This window comes from Mixophyes fleayi, chromosome 9 (genome assembly GCF_038048845.1).
Source record: "Mixophyes fleayi isolate aMixFle1 chromosome 9, aMixFle1.hap1, whole genome shotgun sequence".
Taxonomy (NCBI): domain Eukaryota; kingdom Metazoa; phylum Chordata; class Amphibia; order Anura; family Limnodynastidae; genus Mixophyes; species Mixophyes fleayi.
In genome coordinates, this window is record NC_134410.1 from 1,889,951 (window position 1) to 1,911,436 (window position 21,486).

General features: G+C 39.4%; 2 long non-coding RNA genes across 3 annotated transcripts in view; one reads left to right on the forward strand and one right to left on the reverse strand.

The window, feature by feature from the left end:
- Positions 1-14,475: 14,475 nt before the first annotated feature.
- Positions 14,476-19,260, reverse strand: LOC142101393 (uncharacterized). The gene is made up of 3 exons (XR_012679001.1): positions 19,059-19,260; positions 18,810-18,882; positions 14,476-14,615 (listed from the first exon to the last, which is right to left on the reverse strand). It is a non-coding gene; the product is annotated as an uncharacterized LOC142101393 (long non-coding RNA).
- The window catches only part of LOC142101392 (uncharacterized), a 41,818-nt gene continuing 39,457 nt past the window's right edge, over positions 19,126-21,486 (forward strand). For both annotated transcript variants that reach the window (XR_012679000.1, XR_012678999.1), the window contains exon 1: positions 19,126-19,267. This is a non-coding gene — a long non-coding RNA (uncharacterized LOC142101392). The remainder of the gene's footprint in view (positions 19,268-21,486) is intronic.

Below are 21,486 nucleotides of genomic sequence, written 5' to 3' on the forward strand. Positions count from 1 at the left end.
TCATCACCATTTATTTATATAGCGCCACTAATTCCGCAGCGCTGTACAGAGAACTCACTCACATCAGTCCCTGCCCCATTGGAGCTTACAGTCTAAATCCCCTAACATACACACACACAGACCGAGAGAGACTAGGGTCATTTTGTTAGCAGCCAATTAACCTACCAGTATGTTTTTGGCGTGTGGGAGGAAACCGGAGCACCTGGAGGAAACCCACGCAAATATTGTGGCCAATACTTTAGAATATAGGTGTCAAAAATCACTTTGAGACATCCGATAATTCTTTCAGTTCAATAGGATCATTATCTAACCTGTTACAGCCAGGTAGAAGGAAAAACAACCAAATGTCTATAGCAAGCAATAGAGTAACGTTGTTTCCTGTAATAAAAGGTAGCCGTTCAATAAATAAGAGGGATCTTTACCATAATACCAATCAGTACAGAGCTTGCAATCATATTGTTACTGATTTATAGTATAGGAAAATAACTAGGCATTTTATACACGGACACACTGATTATAGATTCATGAGCAAAGCAGGTATAGGATTTATATGATAATTAAAATGCTGATCTGTATCTTATTGTTTATTCAGTGTTTTGGTTCCCCCTTATGTCTTTCCTTGCTGACTTTTGTATTTTAGATTGCCATGTTCCTGTGTCAATTTCTTGAATATTTCTTCCCACAGATGGTTATTTGTGCAGCCCGTGTCAGTCATGCGTGATTTTGCATAATTTGTCACTGTTTAACAAAACGCGTAACCTTGCTATGCATTAATCTGCTTAGGAGATAACCTGGTCTAAATCCTGCATAGTACAGACTAGTAACGGTGCTTCACATTCAGGGCGATCGGCATAATAACGTTTACTGGGGGATTTCTTAACCAGTGGTGTGTCATTAAACATCGTCTATTCAAGGCAGTACTCTGTGTTTAATAAAACAAGCACGAGGGAAGGTTACAGTGAACAAGCCCCGGTATATACACTGCATAGCGCATACATCTATTTTCTGACCTTTGTATATTTGGAGGAAACAGCTAAACATGAAATGCTTTCATTATTGTTGTTAGAATTACAGTAGTGTTATATAAAACGCACAAGTTCATTACAAAATAACCTTTCACATATAATATCTAAACTCTTATATAATGTACAATATAATATATAATATTGTATCTAAAACTTCCAGCTATGTTATTGTGTAAAACAGAATGTTCTCGTGTAATGCCTTTCTATCAAAGTATCTCTCAGATGGGAGTAGCCACATTTTATCTGGCCGAACGTGGAGTAAACATTCACTAAGATAATAAAATATTATACTACAATGTAAAACTATTTTTAAAGAAATGTATATGTTTGTCTAGATTTCGTAAGTCGATCAATTGATGGTGAACGACAGATAGAATTAAGGAAATAAAAGAGAGTATCACGTTATATAGTCTCCTTGAGCTGCAGAGGGGGCTATAACTGTTTGTGATGGAGGGGCCCTCCATCACAAACCATATATATATATATATATATATATATATATATATATATATATATATATATATATATAGTGCTTTATAAAATGTTTTCCTATATGATTCTTTAATTGACACACAAATTTGACCTCTCCCCCCTTCTTTCTTCCGCAGAGAACATTGTTTTATCAAGTTGCAAATTAGTGTTTCCTAGCTGGATTTAGTGTGTCCACTTCTGTTACCATAATAACTAAAGTGAAACTTGTGCAAATGTATCTAAATATTTATCTAGTTCATGAGCTGGAGAGGACCCACATTATAAAGCTGTATTTATCATTTGTGTAATTGTTTGTGGATTCTGAATATGGGAAGAAATCTGTAGGGTAGAAATGGTAAAATCATCATCTCATTGTCCATCCTCAAGGACCCCTTTCAGGACCATTATAAGACCCCTTTTAGGACTATTATAGGACCCCTTTTAGAACCATTATAGGACCCCTTTTAGGAACATTATAGGACCCCTTGTAAGACCATTATAGGACCTCTTGTAGGACCTCTTGTAGAACCCCTTATATGACCACGCTCCACATTGAGTACATCTACTTCAATTTCTCCTACAATACTGCCCAGTTCAGCCTCATCTCTATCTTAAATTAATCATTAAAATGAGGGGGCGCTGTCTTTAGCACACCGGAAACTTTCATAGTTTGACTATTATTTAATTGGCAGGAATGTGTCAAAAAATCTGTATAAGGTGCAAAGAAGGTGTGAAAGGCATCTCATTGAAAATATAGGCCAAGGGTCTGGTTTCTGTCGACCATGAGGATTGTAAGAAATCACCGCTTAAAAAAAAATCTAATTTTTTCATGTGAATGTAACGTGAATGTGTCTAGTTCACATTTAGCTAGGACCCCACTGATCCGCCCAGCATCCGAGCTGCATCTCCCTCTGTCATGATGTACAGACTCCACGTGCGCTGCATGAAATCAGAACATTTGCACAAACAGTATCTGCAAACAGCATTTGTCCTGCAGGGGCGCCGGGGCTTCTGCGGAGGCCGAACCATGTTAGCGACAATGCAGCTCATTAACCCACTAGAAAACAGTGTCCGCGCTGAGCGACGTCATTCATTGCTGGTTCTATCCAGAAACGATGGTCACCTCCGTTATTTTCAGCTTGAGAACTGCAGGTTCCCCCCGTATTGGGCGTAGTTTGTAGTAAATATAATTTGTCCTCTCCTCAGCGCTTCTGAACCTCTGTCATTTCTACCACACAAGTTCTTCTCTTCTGTTATATTGACTGGTAAAATCAATATATAATGAGAAAAGGTCATGCTTTCTTTTCAACTAGATTTAATTATTGTATGCCTCTCTAGTTCTACAATGGTATTTTACCAATATATACTATTCCCAACCTTTCAGTAAATGCTCCAGGCCTCGAAAATCCTCCTCGATTGCCCAAAGCTAATTCAATTTCAGGATGATAAAATATTCATCACGTTATGTTTTTGCTTCCAGAAAATGAATTTGGGAAGCTAATGTGGCTTATGCAGATCTCCTTAAACTACCAGGATACAACTGAAAAGATATTTCTTCGTCCGTATATTTCCATTTTTATCCTATTTTGTGTGCTATGAATAAAACGCTGGGGAAGCCTCCGTCACAATTACTAGTAAGACATAGACGGAAACCGCTTAGGATCCTAATGCCTTTCGCTATTTGTGTATGAACAATTGTCGTGCGTTCGGAGTCGCTCTTTCCATTCATTCCAATCTAATCCGTGGTCAGAATTTAATTTGAGTTTGCACAAGACGTTGACTTTTGTGAAATGAAAAAAAATGAAGCCAAACAAGCAAAAAGATAAATGCGTCTTCTCTGCGGCGGTCTCCACTACTCCTGCTTTCAATCTTAAGTCAAGGCTGTGTGTTAATACCAGCGCACGTTCTATTCAAACACCACAACACAACCACAGTGTAGCGAAACCTTCCCGCAGATGTCTGTACATCTGGCAACAGCTAGTCTGTCTACATGTCAACAATAATTCACTTTAACAGCTGTCTCTTTTGACAAGCTTGGTGTCAGACTCTAAAATGAGAGAGGGTGACAAGGTCTTCCCTCTCCTCTATCAGTAAATGGTGTAAATTAACCGTTTGGAGGCAGGACAAGAGCAAGAATGTGTTCCTTGTTTTACTGAGGCGTAGAATCGGATTAGGTAATTTTCAGGGCATTAAATAGACCTGTAAGGTGAGGAAGAGACTGAACGTACTATGGAAATGTGTCTGAACCTATGACTGTTTCCTGATGGAAATCAAATCAAAGTATTACTTTCTAAAATGCATCCTATCTGCTTCCACGCACTATTCTACCAACAACACATTAGTGAGCATAGTATAGCGCACGTCTTGCGCTGAACCATAGGTGGCGATTTCCATTAACTGTGATAACAAAGAGAAACACAACAGCAGAGAACTGTAATTATAGATAAATTCACGGAGCAGAAATGTTTATAGGAGGCAAATTTTACTAAACGTTTTATTAAATGTAAGTTGAATGTGTTACAGTGTTTGCGATATTGTTTTTATGACTTTGGTCTTTGTAAAGATGTTATACACCGAATGACGGAGCAAATACCCACCAAGAAGCAAAGGCTGGCATCAGAGGTAGGCAGCCAATGGCTCTTCAACTGTTGTGGAACTACAAAACCCAGCAGGCTGTCAGTCTCAAACATTGTTATTATGTATTAAAAATAGTGTTTGTGTGTATGCATATATATATATATATATATATATATATATATATATATGTGTGCGTGTATATATATATATATATATGTATGTATGTGTGTGTGTGTGTGTATATATATATATATATATATATATGTATATATATATACACATACATATATATATATATATATATATATATACACACACACACACACTCATATATATATATATATATATATGTGTGTGTGTGTGTGTGTATATATGTATGTATGTTTATGTATGTATGTATGCATGTATGTGTATATATGTATATATGTATGTACAAGTTAACCCGTGCATGATACTCATGCATTCTAGTCAAATCAAGCTACTTAAGGTGTTAAAAAGGTTCTTGTCATGCATTTGGGCCATAGCCCAGGCCTCAACCACCAACCACTCCCCACTGTCACCCCCGGCAACCACCAACCACTCCCCACTGTCACCCCCGGCAACCACCAACCACTCCCAACTGTCACTTCTCCTTCAAGAAATATATATATATTTTTTTTTAAAATCTTTATAAACACTTTTAACAATTAACAAATTAAATTAACAAATTAAAAACATCTTAGTATACCAAATTTCAGCCCTTTCTGAATTTTTTTTTCCACACACACTAAGAATTTAGTAGGTCAGTGTATAACTCCGCCCAGCAGGTGGCGCTGCAGCTTGGTTTTATTTTTTCCACACACACACAGACAGACTAACACACGCCACTAGACATTTATATTATAGATATATATATATATATAAAATTTGTCAGAGAATGACTGGTAAGGTAAAGATGGAATATGATGAATATGCTCCTGCCTGGTACAGATCTGCACAGATCTTGCGATAGTTACAGTTTTGTACATGGCTGCATTCGCAGATTTTATAGTAAGTGCAATTTGCAGCTATGATTTGTGGCACAATTGCGGACAACTCTCCGTCAGCACCTAAACATTCAGACGGGGGAATTCTATATATGAACCATGTGATGATCTGATGAGTGTTTATTAGAAACAAATAACAGACGTGAATTCACCTTGATAAGTTTATTACCAAAATATCTATCAAAATATAACCAGTACAAAGTGAAATATTCAGTACTATGATGTTTAGAGGATCGATACTTTCATTAGTTACACATCATATAATATCATGCCTTATGTAACTGCAGTTCCAGTACTAAAACCTGTATATTCTCTGAGATAGTTACACAGTGACACAATGTAGTGTCGCATCTAACCATAAATACAATGTATCAGCGACTGATCACTGCTCTGTGTTTGAACCCGAATAAAAACGTTTCCATAAATAAATAAATCTTCCTCTTCTCTTACGGAGTCTGATAGTTAGCGAGTCACAAGCAGGGAAATGTCCAGTAATATTAAATGGCCAAAAAACTTTTCATACCCCAGTTTGGGCTGTGGGTCTCTCTCCATGTGCAGTAATTACCCCCCTCCCTGGTTATCTGTTGTCATTGTGACCTCTACAGCTGACATCCAGAGTCTATCTAGATGATGTGTCCGGTCTGGGAATCCGGCACTTAATGGTTACGGGCCAAGACGGCGCGCCAAGGTACCCGAGAGATGCCAGTTTGGAGTCTGGTCTTTTATGAGATAGTGTTCAGTACGTCCAGCTTAAACATTGTGATACTTGGGGGTCTATGTATCATTACATATCACTGCAGATCTCAGCGATACATAATGAAGTACCACCGATATGTAACGTGCCAATAATGAGCCCATTTTAAACATCTGCTCTTCCCCGAATCCGCCTGATGGATACAATGTATAAAGAGAAGCCATTACTGCAGTATATTCTTGAGGAACCAGTTCCCTGATTAATTAATGTGTTTACGTTTAATGAAGAACTTTATACTTCAAATATCTTTTCTTTTTCCCAAAGACATAAAATGTCAATGCTGCAATTTGTTTATGTCTTTGGGAAAAATAAAAGAAGTTTGTATTGAAGAATAGTGGTTCAGACCGGGGAGCACTTTGTAAATGGTTGAAATTATGAGGATTTTAGACCTCATTCAGCAAGGAGCGCAAAACGAAGGTAAAACACGGGTAAATCAGGCATAAGTACGTCTGTATTCAACAAAGATACGTCTGGTGATGAATACGGGTCTAGATCCGCTCAGCTCTAATAGACAATGCAGGTTATAAGAAGCTATGGTTCTCTTTGCTTATGGGAGCTTACAATCTAATGGGCTCTATTATCTTGTTGTTTAATTATTATTAATATTAAATTCTTTGACTTTATTATAAGGATATTGTATTAATGTTAACTCACAACTCCTTGCTACTAAAAATTGTGAAAATATTATACATTATATACAGTACAATCTGTAGAGTTAGTTCTTTTTAGTTGAGGACACTTTGTATTTACCGTTTGGGTTGACAGAGATTTAAACGCCCTCCGTACCTGGCCCGCAGGTACAGAGGGCCATCCGTCAAATTCCTCAGTACTACAAGTGATTCAAACTGCAATAATAAAAAATAAATTATTGTTACAATCAAGTCACGTCTGTTCCCCTCTCCCAGAAGACTGATTACTGTACCCGTGTAACACCCACAGCGTCCTTTACACGCTACATGTGGCCACGTATCCCATGAATGTTACATAAACTGACCCCACATCCTGTCTTTAATCAATGTTTGCAATGCAAAGTAGAGATTTAGGTCACACAAACCCAGCGTTGCCATTTGAACACACTGACTTGTTTTTCTTAACAAATTTACATCCATGAGTGGAATTGATGTTGAATCGTAGAGTACAGAGGACCATTTATGTCCCAATAAGAGGCTGTAGATGTAGGGGTGCTGGCAGTAGGTGTAGGTGTAACCTGCCCCCTGGAGATTTATAATGTGCATTAATACTCTCTGTCCTTCCTCTTTCTATATTGTTTTCTCATTGTGAAACTCTTTGTAAGAGTCTTCAGTGCAGCAAAGCCCCCCCCCCCCCCCCCCCCCCCCGAATTATAAACAGTAATCACAGCTACAAGCCGGCCCTCCTTCTAATGCAGTAATCAGACAGCTTAATGCTAAAGACTGTTATTTACTTTCTGTCTGCAAATAAGTTGTCAGTTTTCGCACAAATACAGTAGTATGAGCATTTCTGGAGAAACTCCTGCAGAGTGTGGTATAGATCACAGCCCTATAGATTGTACAAGGTGGAAGGAGACGGAGATCTGATTCCTCAGCATTGCAGTCGTTTCAGTATTCATGGGACATTGGCCGCCCGTTTCTTAAAATGTTCTATAAATGTTCTGCCAAGTAAAATATCAGTTTATGCAAAAGTAGATTCCTTATATCTGTTGATTGATAATTATGTATATACTATCTGCCTCTTACCTTATTGGGCGGGAGGTGGTTAGGGACATCCCCTGTTTGGGGATGTCAGACTGGAATTGTGGCATATCATAGCCAAGCACCACACTCTGTGCGTGCTGCTGACATTAAGGAGCAGCGACCAACAGATTAACAGCTTAATAAACCGCCTCAATGTGGGGCCGCTGCAGGGGCATTAAAAACACCGGATGAGTTGGCACCTAAGGTGACCACCTATAGCTAGTGATAGCCATGTATACCACCTACTACCATTAGTATTATATTATTATATTAGAAGCTTTCAGATTCTATGATCCGTTTCCTGATGTGCCCGGGGGAGACAGACGATCAGACAGAACACTTTTATATCTGGATAGTCCTGTTCTATGGCAAACTTTTTAATGGTGAAAAATGTAATGCCTTTTGTCCGATCATCTTGAATTCTCCTTATTGGGGCAACTATTGACAGATTCAATATGTAAGCAATAAAATAATTCCGCTAAATCACCTGCTAGTTCTGGCCACATCAGCTCTTTCAGAACTACACAAAGTCTTCTTGTGACGAAATGTAGTTTATCTAATGACTGATTGCTATTTTCTGTTGGATTTATGTATAAAACCCTGACTATTTTATGTAACCTTTCAAAGTGTATTTTGTTAACTGACCTGAGTCTGACCAAGGCAAGTGTCAATGGTCTTGTGAAAGTAGTCAGGCCCAGAGACAGATAAGATCTCTGAGTAGTTTGTGTATGCAGAGGAGTTAGACTTAGCCAGGCCCAACGAGCAGAGGTGAGAACTCAGGTCTTGTGAAATGCCAGGTCTTAGGACATCCATAGTTTACTTTGAGAGCCCTGTGTCATTTTGGGCATCCATCTAACTTAGGTTAAAATTAAATTCCTAAGGTGGGGGGTGATGAGCCAACAAGAAATGGTTTTAAAATCCCTTGTATCAGTAGTACAGTGTTCATTACTTTGAGGGGGTCTATCACAACTGAAATGTGTCACTCTTCTCAACTGTGTTCCCTCACTCATCAGGTCTTTACTAATCATCCCAGAGAAAGGGGGCAGCACGGGAGAAATCTTGAACTCGGGAGTGAGAGGTGGTGACCAGATGTGAGGCGATGGCCGTCTGATCACGGATGTAGGTGTCCAAATCACAGAAAATCCGACCATTTGTGCCTCACGGAGGCTGGGTCACATCCTGCATGGCTGTCAGAAGGGGCAGTAAAGCTTCTGCTGAGTTTATTATTTGTACTTTCATTTTCTACTTGTGATTTATTTATGCTGATTTGAAAATAAAAATATTAATAAATATTCTGAAAAGCAAAAGTGGAGGTGTTATAAGTGTGGCCCAGAGCAACCAATCTGAAACTTGATACACTAGATATTTTAATCTGATTAGCTGCCATGGGTAACACCTCCATTTTTCCTTTTTAGAAATTTTAGTAACGCTACCCCATAGACTTGAATGAAACAGTATCTCTAGTGGGCAAATTATCAAGAAATATAGCAAAGACCTATGATGGCGCTATCCTCTCCCACATAGACACGTCTCTTGTTTTATGCACTGCTGCAGAACTGTACATGAACCCTTTCTTCGCTAGTATTTACATAATATACGCTGTTCCATTGCGCTTGTAGCGGGCGCTGGGGAGCAGAAGCCAGGTCAGTATTTTAACCGAGCATCATCCAGTCACCGGAACTAGTGTTATATTGAAAACACATATGGCGGCTTGAGCCAATCAGTAAAATTAGAGAAGAAAGAAGGTTCGACAATTTGTGACAGAAATTAACGACGCACCCGGTATATGTTGTGTGTTTATGCTTTGCAGAATAATACATTGCAATGTCCTAACTGACAATATAAATATTTATTCCTTTTAGAAACAACCACAACACTGATAATAATTAGTTTTTCCAAGTTTTGAGATTTTTACGTGATAAACTTGTTCTGTTTATTTTCACAACAAAAGAATATAAAACTTTATCATATAAATAATGCTGAAATGGATTTCTTATTTAGAGATAACAGAGGGCAGGAATTGGTCCAAGCGAATGAAAGAGCCTGAGTTGTAAAAGATAAAGAAAAAAGATTTGAGCTTGGCAAGAGTTTACATGATAGGATTTGTTATAATTTAACAGGCAATCAGTAAAGGAGTCTAGGGATGGCCTGAGCTGGGAACGGCTTATAAGGAAAACAGCCAATCAGTAAAGAAGGTCTAGGGATGGCCTGAGCTGGGGAAGGCTTATAAGGAAAACAGCCAATCAGTAAAGGAGTCTAGGGATGGCCTGAGCTGGGGAAGGCTTATAAGGAAAACAGCCAATCAGTAAAGGAGTCTAGGGATGGCCTGAGCTGGGGAAGGCTTATAAGGAAAACAGCCAATCAGTAAAGGAGTCTAGGGATGGCCTGAGCTGGGGACGGCTTATATGGAAAACAGTCAATCAGTAAAGGAGTCTAGAGATGGCCTGAGCTGGGGACGGCTTATAAGGAAAACAGCCAATCAGTAAAGAAGGTCTAGGGATGGCCTGAGCTGGGAACGGCTTATAAGGAAAACAGCCAATCAGTAAAGAAGGTCTAGGGATGGCCTGAGCTGGGGAAGGCTTATAAGGAAAACAGCCAATCAGTAAAGGAGTCTAGGGATGGCCTGAGCTGGGGAAGGCTTATAAGGAAAACAGCCAATCAGTAAAGGAGTCTAGGGATGGCCTGAGCTGGGGAAGGCTTATAAGGAAAACAGCCAATCAGTAAAGGAGTCTAGGGATGGCCTGAGCTGGGGACGGCTTATATGGAAAACAGCCAATCAGTAAAGGAGTCTAGAGATGGCCTGAGCTGGGGACGGCTTATAAGGAAAACAGCCAATCAGTAAAGGAGTCTAGAGATGGCCTGAGCTGGGGACGGCTTATATGGAAAACAGCCAATCAGTAAAGGAGTCTAGAGATGGCCTGAGCTGGGGACGGCTTATAAGAAAGGCTTGAATTTCGTTCAATCTTTTGCCCATGCCCGCCTGCTCCCTGGTATTGTTATATTGCTTAGACTGTTGTTTTGCACCCCTGAAGGTTCTAGGTGGTGGAAGAGCAGCCAATCAGCAGCCATAATGACACATTCGGGTGGCGGTTGGTCTCTTTCCCTTAACATGGAGGTTAATTTAGTAATACTACCCCTCGGGGAGTTAAGGGTACACTGCCTGGTCGGCAAGTTTTGGAGTGGCTGATAGCTGATTGGTCCTGCTTTTAGTCCCCACCACTTTATTTTAATTTTCAATCCGTTTTGTCACCTTTCGTTCACCAAACAAGTGTCACGTGTCTTTATTCCTTGGGGTAAAGTAACTCGGGTAAAGGTAAAAGTGTAATGAACCGCTAGGCGACTTATTACTATATTTAGGGTTTTTACTTACTGCACCGATCATCTTGAGAATATATTTTTTTCCTCTTATTTGTCTATGCTGTAAAATTCCAGCTCTTTCACCCAATTTAAATTCCAGCATTATAGGTAAATGTGAACAAACATGGTTCCATTCATTATATAGAGTTCCCCCATTTAGTTTGTGCAGGGAAAATCTATATTGTCCTGGGGGGTTTGTACGGTCACCAGGTGCCAACGTGCAGCTCTAGGGGGGACATATTAATAAATAATACTTGTTAACCTCTTTTCTAACATACAGTTTCGTGTTCTTCCCTTAACGACTTGCTGTGAAACACAACGTCATTGTATCATGTCCCCATGTCACTTGACTTAGATCATTCCGTTTAATACAATAAAACCGTCCCTCAAAGTTTCAAAATGTTCTTGTTTCTACTTAAAGGAATTATGTGTCGTACATGCCAGTGATGCAGGATGACAGGATCATTAATCATCGTTATTCAGGACACAGAACTAATTTTAAAATTAGAGCAATATGTGCAACCCCCTCTGCTGAAATCAGATCCATTCCTTTTTTCTTTTTATGGGAAATTTTGAATCGTTCCTATAGTTGACATTGAGTTTTTTTGGCTGTTCAGAAGGTTCTATAATCTGCTCTGTGCTTGAAATGTAACTTTATACTGTCAACTTTCATATCTCTCGTGAAATTAAAACGGTTCTTTCTTTGGAGTCTTAGTCAATCAGTCTGATTTATAAGCTGCGGTTATCTCTGAAACAGACTCTGTCGGGTTAAATGCTTTGTACTTGATGTAGACTCTACTCATTCTCTGTGCAGTCTATTTGCCTAGTTCCTGAATAGGACCTAACTTCCTAGCTCCGTTCTGTGTAAGTATAATAGATTGTTAACAAGGTTTCCTGTACGTCGGGCTCAGAGGATTCTCCAACCTGCGAGTATTTTTGATTTAGAGTACAAGAAGAAAAATGACGATCTGACATAATATGTGAAATCTGTTCATTCCTCTTCCTGTCCAATCTCCTTCCCAAAATGCTCATCAGCACAATGGAGACAAATGGTTTGATGATTGCGGCTTTGAGCTCAGGATGAAATGTGAGATAACTGCTCGATTTACCTGCTATAGTCTGAGAAACCTCCCATCTGATATATAGACAGTCATGATTCCAATGCTAAAATGCTGTTTTACTTTTCATCTTGTCAGTCTTAGGGTTGTATAAAGCCCCAGAAATTAAGTTAAGTTTCTGCTGCGGTTCTGCCAAGTTTCGGTTCAAATTAAAAAATTATGGCAAAATGTATTTATTTTTATTGTGATCAGGTGCAGCATCAGTTCCAAAAACAATCACCATGTACATCATCATCATCACCATCAGCAAGGACCACAGTGCTGGATGTATCGCTAATATGCTCACTTGTAATTTTGTAACGGACATCTGGGTTGTCAGGCCTTGTGTGATTCCCGTAAATGAGACAATGATGACTCTCCACGGGTTGGATCAGCCATGACGTTTCCAAGCTTTGTTCCCATGTGACCTTGACTGACCCTTTGTAAACATCAACACATTATCTGCGTCACTCTGAAACCAGTTCCGAAGCAGGAAGTTTTGTCATCCAATGGTGACTGGACCTTTACTTAGTGTATGACTTTTATTTCCTAAATTGGGAACATTCTTCATTCTAATTTGTGAGGCTGTAGGTGATAAAGAACTAGCTGTCGTATCTCTGTCTAATACTGCGTTGATAGTTTAGACTAATAAATTTCACTCTCTTTCAGTATAGATTTTCGGTGGGGATGCTGTGTGGAACATTATGCTTCTGAGATGGGTTTGTTGGGGAGTAGGAAATATTCCTTATACATATGGACCTGCTGAATGGCACCTGCATCTAGTTGTGTGACTGTTTCCTTGTTCATCATCTCCATGTGATACAACCTTATAAATAGTTTCTAAAAATAGGTGGCCTGATATAATTTCCTTTTGCAAAGTTATCTCACCAGAATCTGCAAACACATGTTGATTTGTACTGCACATAATTGAGAAATGTTTGCCACCCATAGCAATTTTAAAAAAAATTCTAAATAAGGTGGACGAGGATGATTCATCTTCATTGCCACTGGCACTGGCATTGTTTCTTTTCATGTGCAATAGGTTTAACATTGTGGGGTTGTCTGAGAACATTTGCTCTTTTGTGCCCATGACAATTTATGCTAATCGCTTGCTGGTAACATTTTACTCTCATCTCATCTGACCAGCTTTGAGCTTGTAATGAGAGTTAATGTGTATCTGATCTGACAACATGGCCGCCACTGCGTCATTTCCTGTGTCTGACTAACAGCTACAAATCCATGGCTTTGTCTTAGAATTTTATCACTTTATGTGTGGATACTTTTCTTTACCTATTGGCTTCTTTCTGCGCTGTAATTGGCCTAATTCTCCAAGACATAAATTATTCTGTAAAATTTAAAAGAGATTTTAGAACAATTTGTTAATTGTTTTACATGTAGCTGAGATTAAACTGAAATATAGAATTGGCTGAATCCAATCACCCATCACTACTCAGTATGAACGAAATCAGGGTGTTGTATATGCATCAAATAAAGTTCTCTAGTTTGTTAAATTTGCCATCACAAGTTTCTTTATTTTCTGGAAAGTTAATAATAATAATAATAATAATAATAATATAATAATAATAACTATTATAATATAATGCTATCATAACTTCTAGAATGAATTCTGTAAGTGACTGTAGTTTCTAAACTAATCATAGGAATGTGGCTTTTTATAGTTAATAAATTATTAAACTAACAAACCAAAAAGATTATTTTTCATATATTATAAATTAGGTTCATTATTTAGAGTTCTCAGTGAGTTACAGCCAGATCCGGAACTGCTGACAAACACAAAAAACATTTTGTCCTAAAATGTGGTTATTTGGCCTGTTTTTGCCTGTTGCTCCGTGATCTGCACATTATGCGAAGGGTGAGTGTGTTTCCTGGAAGACGGGCAGTTTGGGGGTAATGATGACTCTTTATGTGGACACAATTATTTGAAAAACATTTGATTTTTGTCCTGAAAGTGATAATAAAATGAGCTAGAAGAGAGAGAAATGCGTCTACGTGTAAGACGTTCTCTCGGTTTCCATCTATCACACAATTTTAACATGCAGAAAGTCATGATTTTTACCCAACTGCAGAATGCCAATATACAGTCTATAAGCAGGATGTCCGAAATACACTGAAAATATAATAATGATACGTGCACCTTATCATAGAGGAATAAATCCCAACATTAGGTCTATGCAACAGATTAAAATATATTTTGCTTACTCCTTTGTGCATTGTGCGGTGACTACAAAGCTACTTAGAGTTTCCATTTCTGCACATTTATCACTTAAATTGACCAATCTCAACCTAGCCTCATAAATATCAAAATATTGTTTTATTCCGCGGGGCGTCTGTCACCCACTGTTCCTGGGTGTAACACCTGCATCGCTGTCTGTAGCACAAAGCTCGATGGTCCCCCGCTGCGAGGTGTAATATAAGGGATGTTACCTTACACTACAGTATCAAGATGCACATTACTCCCCCCCCCCCCACGTTCCCCTCCATCATAGCGGCATCAGACAAGGATCCTGCTTTCTTCTCTCTGGCATTTTCAATACAACATTCTCTGCCGGGGTCCTTTCCCATGACTTCTTCCCCTGCTGGCATAATTAAAATTACCATGAATGAAAAAAGACATTGAATGCATGTAGAATTTCTGAAAGTTGTAAATAGTCATTCTGGTTTAGCAAATTTCTGTCAGTGTGTTTAGCAAACACTTTTCAAATGTAAGATCCTTGGAAATGTTCGGAGGAAGTGGAATCTTGCCCTGGTCTAATACATAGTATCAGGGCCAGTGTTAGAATCATAAGGGGAAGAGTAAAATAACTGAGAGTGCAGTAGTTTGAGCTACTGTGACATCATTGGCCCAAGCCTATATATGTGGACCAATCCATTCATTCACATTATGTATCTCGGTAAAGCAAGTCTGCCAGACTGTCAGTCACCCTGTGGTGACTGCACAGTGTAAAATACTGTGCTTTTGGAGTTCTCCAGGAATGTGAGGTTTGGCGTCTGTGCTCTGTTACCGCAGATAGGCGAGAGAGAGTACAGTGAGCAAATTTAGTATAAACAATGCAGTTATTTTATGTGTATTATTCAGCTCAGGAATATACAGCATTTTATATATATATATATATATATATATATATATATATATATATTTAAAAGGGGCTGTAATTGATCTTTACAGAATTACCATTTTGCTCAGCTTAATAATTCAGGGTAAAAAAATGTACAATTAAAACAGGTATAAACAAATATAAATGAAATATTTGCACATGAAGACTCTGTAACATCTTCATATAATGAACACAATGCTATATTTCAGCACAAAATAATGCAAAGTTAAAATTAAAAGTTAAAATTTGTAACAAAAGTATCATATCAAATATCTGCAACCTCAAATCAACATGAAAATGTTTCAGGAACTGTTCAAAGCTAAAGTGGGAAATAGATACATAAAATAAACTGCAGTTCACCTTCCCAAAACACCCTTCAAAATGATCATTTCTATTTCTTTAATGTGTGCAAATTTAGAAAAAAACATCAATAATCCCCATTTTAAAATTGCATTTGCTGTGTTCAGCTGGTGAGTAACATTCAGTTAATTATTTGTGACTGATTCAAAATTTTGAAACCTCTAAATGTTTTCATGTTCAACTAGATAAAAAATCCAATTGGTTACACTCAATGACTGTAACGTTGTAACTATGTTATTATTACAATTGATTTGTAAGGCGCCATATTGGGGAAAACAGGACATACATAAAACAGGGACATACAAGGTAGACAAAATAAATGCAGATACGAAAATAAATGGTATGGAGGACCCTGCTCATTAGAGAGCTTACATTCTAAGTGGAAGAGGGCACAGCTGGAACAAGAGGAGCGAGTGTGGCTCAGAGTGAAGACTGGGACAACTGTGAGGGTGCATTAGTGTGGGTAGTATAAATGGAAGTAGGGTAGGTGAGAGGGGGCTATAGTGTGGGAAATATAGGTGTGAGGGAGTACCAGTGAGAGTAGTATAGGTGGGAGTAGGGTAGGTGTGAGGGTGTACCAGTGTGAGTAGTATAGGTGGGAGTAGGGTAGGTGTGAGGGTGTACCAGTGAGAGTAGTATAGGTGGGAGTAGGGTCGGTGTGAGGGTGTACCAGTGAGTGTAGTATAGGTGGAGTAGGGTCGGTGTGAGGGTGTACCAGTGAGAGTAGTATAGGTGGGAGTAGGGTAGGTGTGAGGGTGTACCAGTGAGTGTAGTATAGGTGGGAGTAGGGTCGGTGTGAGGGTGTACCAGTGAGTGTAGTATAGGTGGGAGTAGGGTCGGTGTGAGGGTGTACCAGTGAGAGTAGTATAGGTGGGAGTAGGGTAGGTGTGAGGGTGTACCAGTGTGAGTAGTATAGGTGGGAGTAGGGTAGGTGTGAGGGTGTACCAGTGAGAGTAGTATAGGTGGGAGTAGGGTCGGTGTGAGGGTGTACCAGTGAGTGTAGTATAGGTGGGAGTAGGGTAGGTGTGAGGGTGTACCAGTGTGAGTAGTATAGGTGGGAGTAGGGTAGGTGTGAGTGTGTACCAGTGAGAGTAGTATAGGTGGGAGTAGGGTCGGTGTGAGGGTGTACCAGTGAGTGTAGTATAGGTGGGAGTAGGGTCGGTGTGAGGGTGTACCAGTGAGTGTAGTATAGGTGGGAGTAGGGTCGGTGTGAGGGTGTACCAGTGAGAGTAGTATAGGTGGGAGTAGGGTCGGTGTGAGGGTGTACCAGTGAGTGTAGTATAGGTGGGAGTAGGGTCGGTGTGAGGGTGTACATACTAGACCATTTCAACTTCCCCATTGATAATCCCACTGTCTCTTCTGCCACTAAACTTCTTTCACTTACTTCCTGCTCTGGTCTCTCCCAGTGGACCTCATCTCCCACCCACTCTGATGGACAATCCCTTCACCTTGTCTTCTCCCGGTACTGCTCCAACTCTAGTTTCTCCAACTTAGCCTCCCGCCTCTCCAACCACAACTTCCTTTCCTTCGGGCTCACCGTAACTCATACCCTCCCCACTCCAACCAAACCCACACCTACAAAGCTACACCATAAACTGTTAGCCCCAATCCACTCATTTTCCCTAAAACAACTACTTTCTCATATGACTGAATTGTCATGTATTAATTAGGTTCCTCTTTCTACAACAAAACACTCACTTCAGCCCTAGACAAGCTCCTGCTGCCACATACAGTCTCCGATGATTCAACCATGGCACAGCAAACTGACCCACTTACTGCAGAAATCTCGTTCCTATCCCAATTTCTGCTCTCATCTCATCATCTCACCCTACAGCCTGTCTCCTCAACCCTATTCCCTGTCACCTCTAATTAACCTTTTCAACCTCTCTCTTTCCACTGGAAGGAGAGGATAAGAGTTTTGGCGGGATGTTGGGCAGGAAGAGGGTGTATTCTGGCAATGTTTCACAGTTGGTGTGGAAAGGACTGGAACAGAGTCTGGATGTGAGGAATAAATCAGAGGGCAAAGTCAAATGTGACACCAAGACAGAGGGCTTGGGAGACTGAGGTAATTGTGGTGTTATTGACAGTGAGGGAGAATTGAGGGGAGGTGGTGACTCTGGCAGGAGGGAAGACGATAAGCTCTGTTTTAGACATGTTGAGCCTTAGGTAGCGTTGGGACAACCACGTGGAGATCGCAGAAAGAGAGTTGTAGAGGCAAATTTGTGTGTTGACAGCATAGAGGTGGTATTTGAGGTAGAGTGAGAGAATTACATCATCAAGAGAAGAGGTGTAAAGTGAGAAAAGTATAGGGCCAAGAACGGCGCCTTGTGGGACCCCAACATATAGTGGGAATGGAGGGGAGGATATGCCAGATATAGAAACACTAAAGGAGCAGTTCGATAGGTAGGAAGTGAACCAGGAAAGAACTGTGTCACTAAGGCCAATGGAGTGACGGGTGTGAAGGAGAAGAGGGTGATCAACAGTGTCAGAAGCAGCAGAGAGGTCCAGGAGAATGAGTATGGAGAAATGAGTCTTAGACTTTGCCGTAAGTAGATTATTGATCACTTTTATGAGAGCAGTATCAGTGGAATGTTGGGGGCAGAAATCTGATTGGAGAGAGTCAAGAAAGGAGTGAGAGGAGAGAAAGGGAGACAGGCAGGTGTACAATATTCGCTGAAGGATTCCAAAGGATCTCTCCAAATACGGAGGTATTTGGAGAGAGAGGCTGGGAGAAGAGATGATTTCATTAGGAATGATGAGATGAGTGTGTTTAAAGGAGGGTGGGAATGTGCCAGTGAAGAGAGACTATGTTGTAGACACTTAGGGGTAAATTTATAAAGGTCCGGGTTTGAAAAAGTGGAGATGTTGCCTATAGCAACCAATCAGATTCTAGCTGTAATTTTGTAGAATGTACTAAATAAATGATGATTATAAACTGATTGGTTGCTATAGGCAACATCTCCACTTTTTTCAAACCTGCAGCTTGATAAATTTACCCCTTGATGTCAGTAACGTTGTGACTATTTTGTATACACTTAGTTACAGGAACATTGTGACTATATACTCTGTCCGCCATGTCTCACAACAGCTCTGCAGATGGGGGCAGCCTGTACAGCAGCTTCGTCTGTGTTCCGCCGCCATCTTCCATAATGTTCCTTCTTCCATTCAGCAAAGAACATAGTTAAGTAAATGAGGTTATAGGGAGCAGACAATGTTTTGGCAGAGAAAGTAAAAAATAGAGTGAAACATATATCAAATGTGTAGGACATAAAAGTGTCAGAAAATCATGTATTATATCCGTAATTTATTACTGACCTTCAGCGCATGAATCAGCTGCGTTACTTTTAAACATTTGACACCACTAAAGTAAGGAAAGTTGAAGGTGACACTAAAAGTGAGGAAAATAAACAGGATAGTAAATCTCATCAGAGGATGTTTCCCGTATCATAATTACATTACGGGAACATTAACAAAGAGTCTTTCTGCATTAAGGGCTAATTCCACTGAATAATAAAATTGTAGTTTGGGATGAAATGAAATGAGATACAATGAAATCTTATTAACCTGCGCTCTGTTGATTCAGTGGTTTCCTCTGATGCATCTAACGAGCGGGAGGAACGTTCTCACTGACAGTGATGTTGTCAAAGCTCTCACATGAGATTACAAAATTCTCCCAAATATGACTTTCCAATGCTGAATATTCCTTGTCCGAGCAGGAGAGAGGGTCTGTCGCTGAGACCGGCAGACGCATCGGGGAACCTGCAGGAGCGCAGGTAAGATTTATATTATCTCACTTAATTCCACTCAAAGCTAAATACTTTCATAAGGATTTACATCAGCACCGACATGTACTGGAGGCCGCCATTATGTGTAGTATTCAGGAAAATGCAGATTATCAGTTCACTAGGAACCAGTGACATCACTAGCAAACTATGACCAAATATTCATGTATACTACTAAATCCTAGTGAATCGTCCTCATCGTCGTAATCAGTCATCGTAGTAATCAGTCATCGTAGTAATCAGTCATTGTCATCATCAGAATCAGTCATCATCATCATCATCGCAATCAGTCATCCACATCATCATCATCATCATCATCATCGTAATCAGTCATAGTCATCGTAATCAGTCATCATCATCATCATAATCGCAATCAGTCATCATCATCATCATCATCGTAATCATCTTCATCATAATCAGTCATCATCATTGTAATCAGTCATCATCGTAATCAGTCATCATCATCATCATCGTAATCAGTCATCATCATCATCATCATAATCAGTCATCATCATCATCATCATCATCATCGTAATCAGTCATCATCATCATCATCATTGTAATTAGTCATCGTAATCAGTCATCATCATCATCATCATTGTAATTAGTCATCATAATCAGTCATCATCATCATCATCATCATCATCGTAATCAGTCATCATCATCATCATCATCATTGTAATTAGTCATCGTAATCAGTAATCATCATCATCATAATCATCATCATCGTAATCATCTTCATCGTAATCAGTCTTCATAATCGTAATCAGTCATCATCATCATCATCATCGTAATCAGTCATCATCATCATCATCATTGTAATTAGTCATCGTAATCAGTCATCATCATCGTAATCAGTCATCATCATCATCGTAATCAGTCATCATCATCATCATCATTGTAATTAGTCATCGTAATCAGTCATCATCATCATCATAATCATCATCATCTTCATCGTAATCAGTCATTATCATCATCATAATTAGTCATCATAATCGCAATCAGTCATCATCATCGTAATCAGTCATCATCATCATCATCATCGTAATCAGTCATCATCATCATCATCGTAATCAGTCATCATCATCATGATAATCAGTCATCATCATCATCATCATCATCATCATCATTGTAATTAGTCATCATCGTAATCAGTCATCATCATCATCGTAATCAGTCATCATCATCATCATCACCATCATCATCATCATCTTCATCGTAATCAGTCATAGTCATCATCATCATCATCGTAATCAGTCATCATCATCATCATCATCATAATCCGTCATCATCATCATCATAATCAGTCATCATCATCATCGTAATTAGTCATCATCATCATCATAATCAGTCATCGTCATCACCATCGTAATCAGTCATCATCATCATCGTAATCAGTCATAGTCGTCATCATCATCATCATCATAATCAGTCATCATCGTAATCAGTCATCATCATCATCGTAATTAGTCATCATCACAGTAATCAGTCTTCATCATCATCATCATCATTTATTTGTAAGACCCCACAAATCTCTGCTGAGCCCGTCAGTTGGTATAATATATAATACCTCTATATAAGGCCTCTACTGAGCGTGGAACTCAGTGCACTTTAATACTCCATCTACTTTAGGGTATAGGCAAAATGAGTTTGTCTTTCCTTACTGAGCCACATTCATCTACACACCCGTATGTCAGTTCTCCAACTTATCTGCCAGGTATTGGCTTAAAGTTATAAATAAAAAACAACTGCCACGTTTTACAAGCTACAATAATATCGGGGGCCACTCCTAAGAGGTGCGGACCAGAGTCATAATCACAGTGCCCAGATCTTTTTTTAAAATTTATTTTTTGGTTTGAAACTGATTGAAAGCAAACGGTTGTGTGGCCCCAATACCAATAAAGTTACAATAACTTTTTGCTGCTACATTTATGTTAAGCGCACTGTAGGATCCAGCGATTGTGGTTAGCTAGAGTCAAGAACTGGGTCTAAGAATCTAGCAAAACCTCGATATAACACCACACCAGCCTTAGTCTAGACAAACTTTTTATACACCTGGACCCATTATATTATATTGTAGTTTTTAAGAAGCATTAAACCCTGTTGCGATGTAGCAATATCTAGAGAGCTTAGTGCACAATATCAGGTCATTGGAATTGTCTCACCAAATAAAACCTACAGAGAATTTGAAAAGCCTTGGATGCAAAATA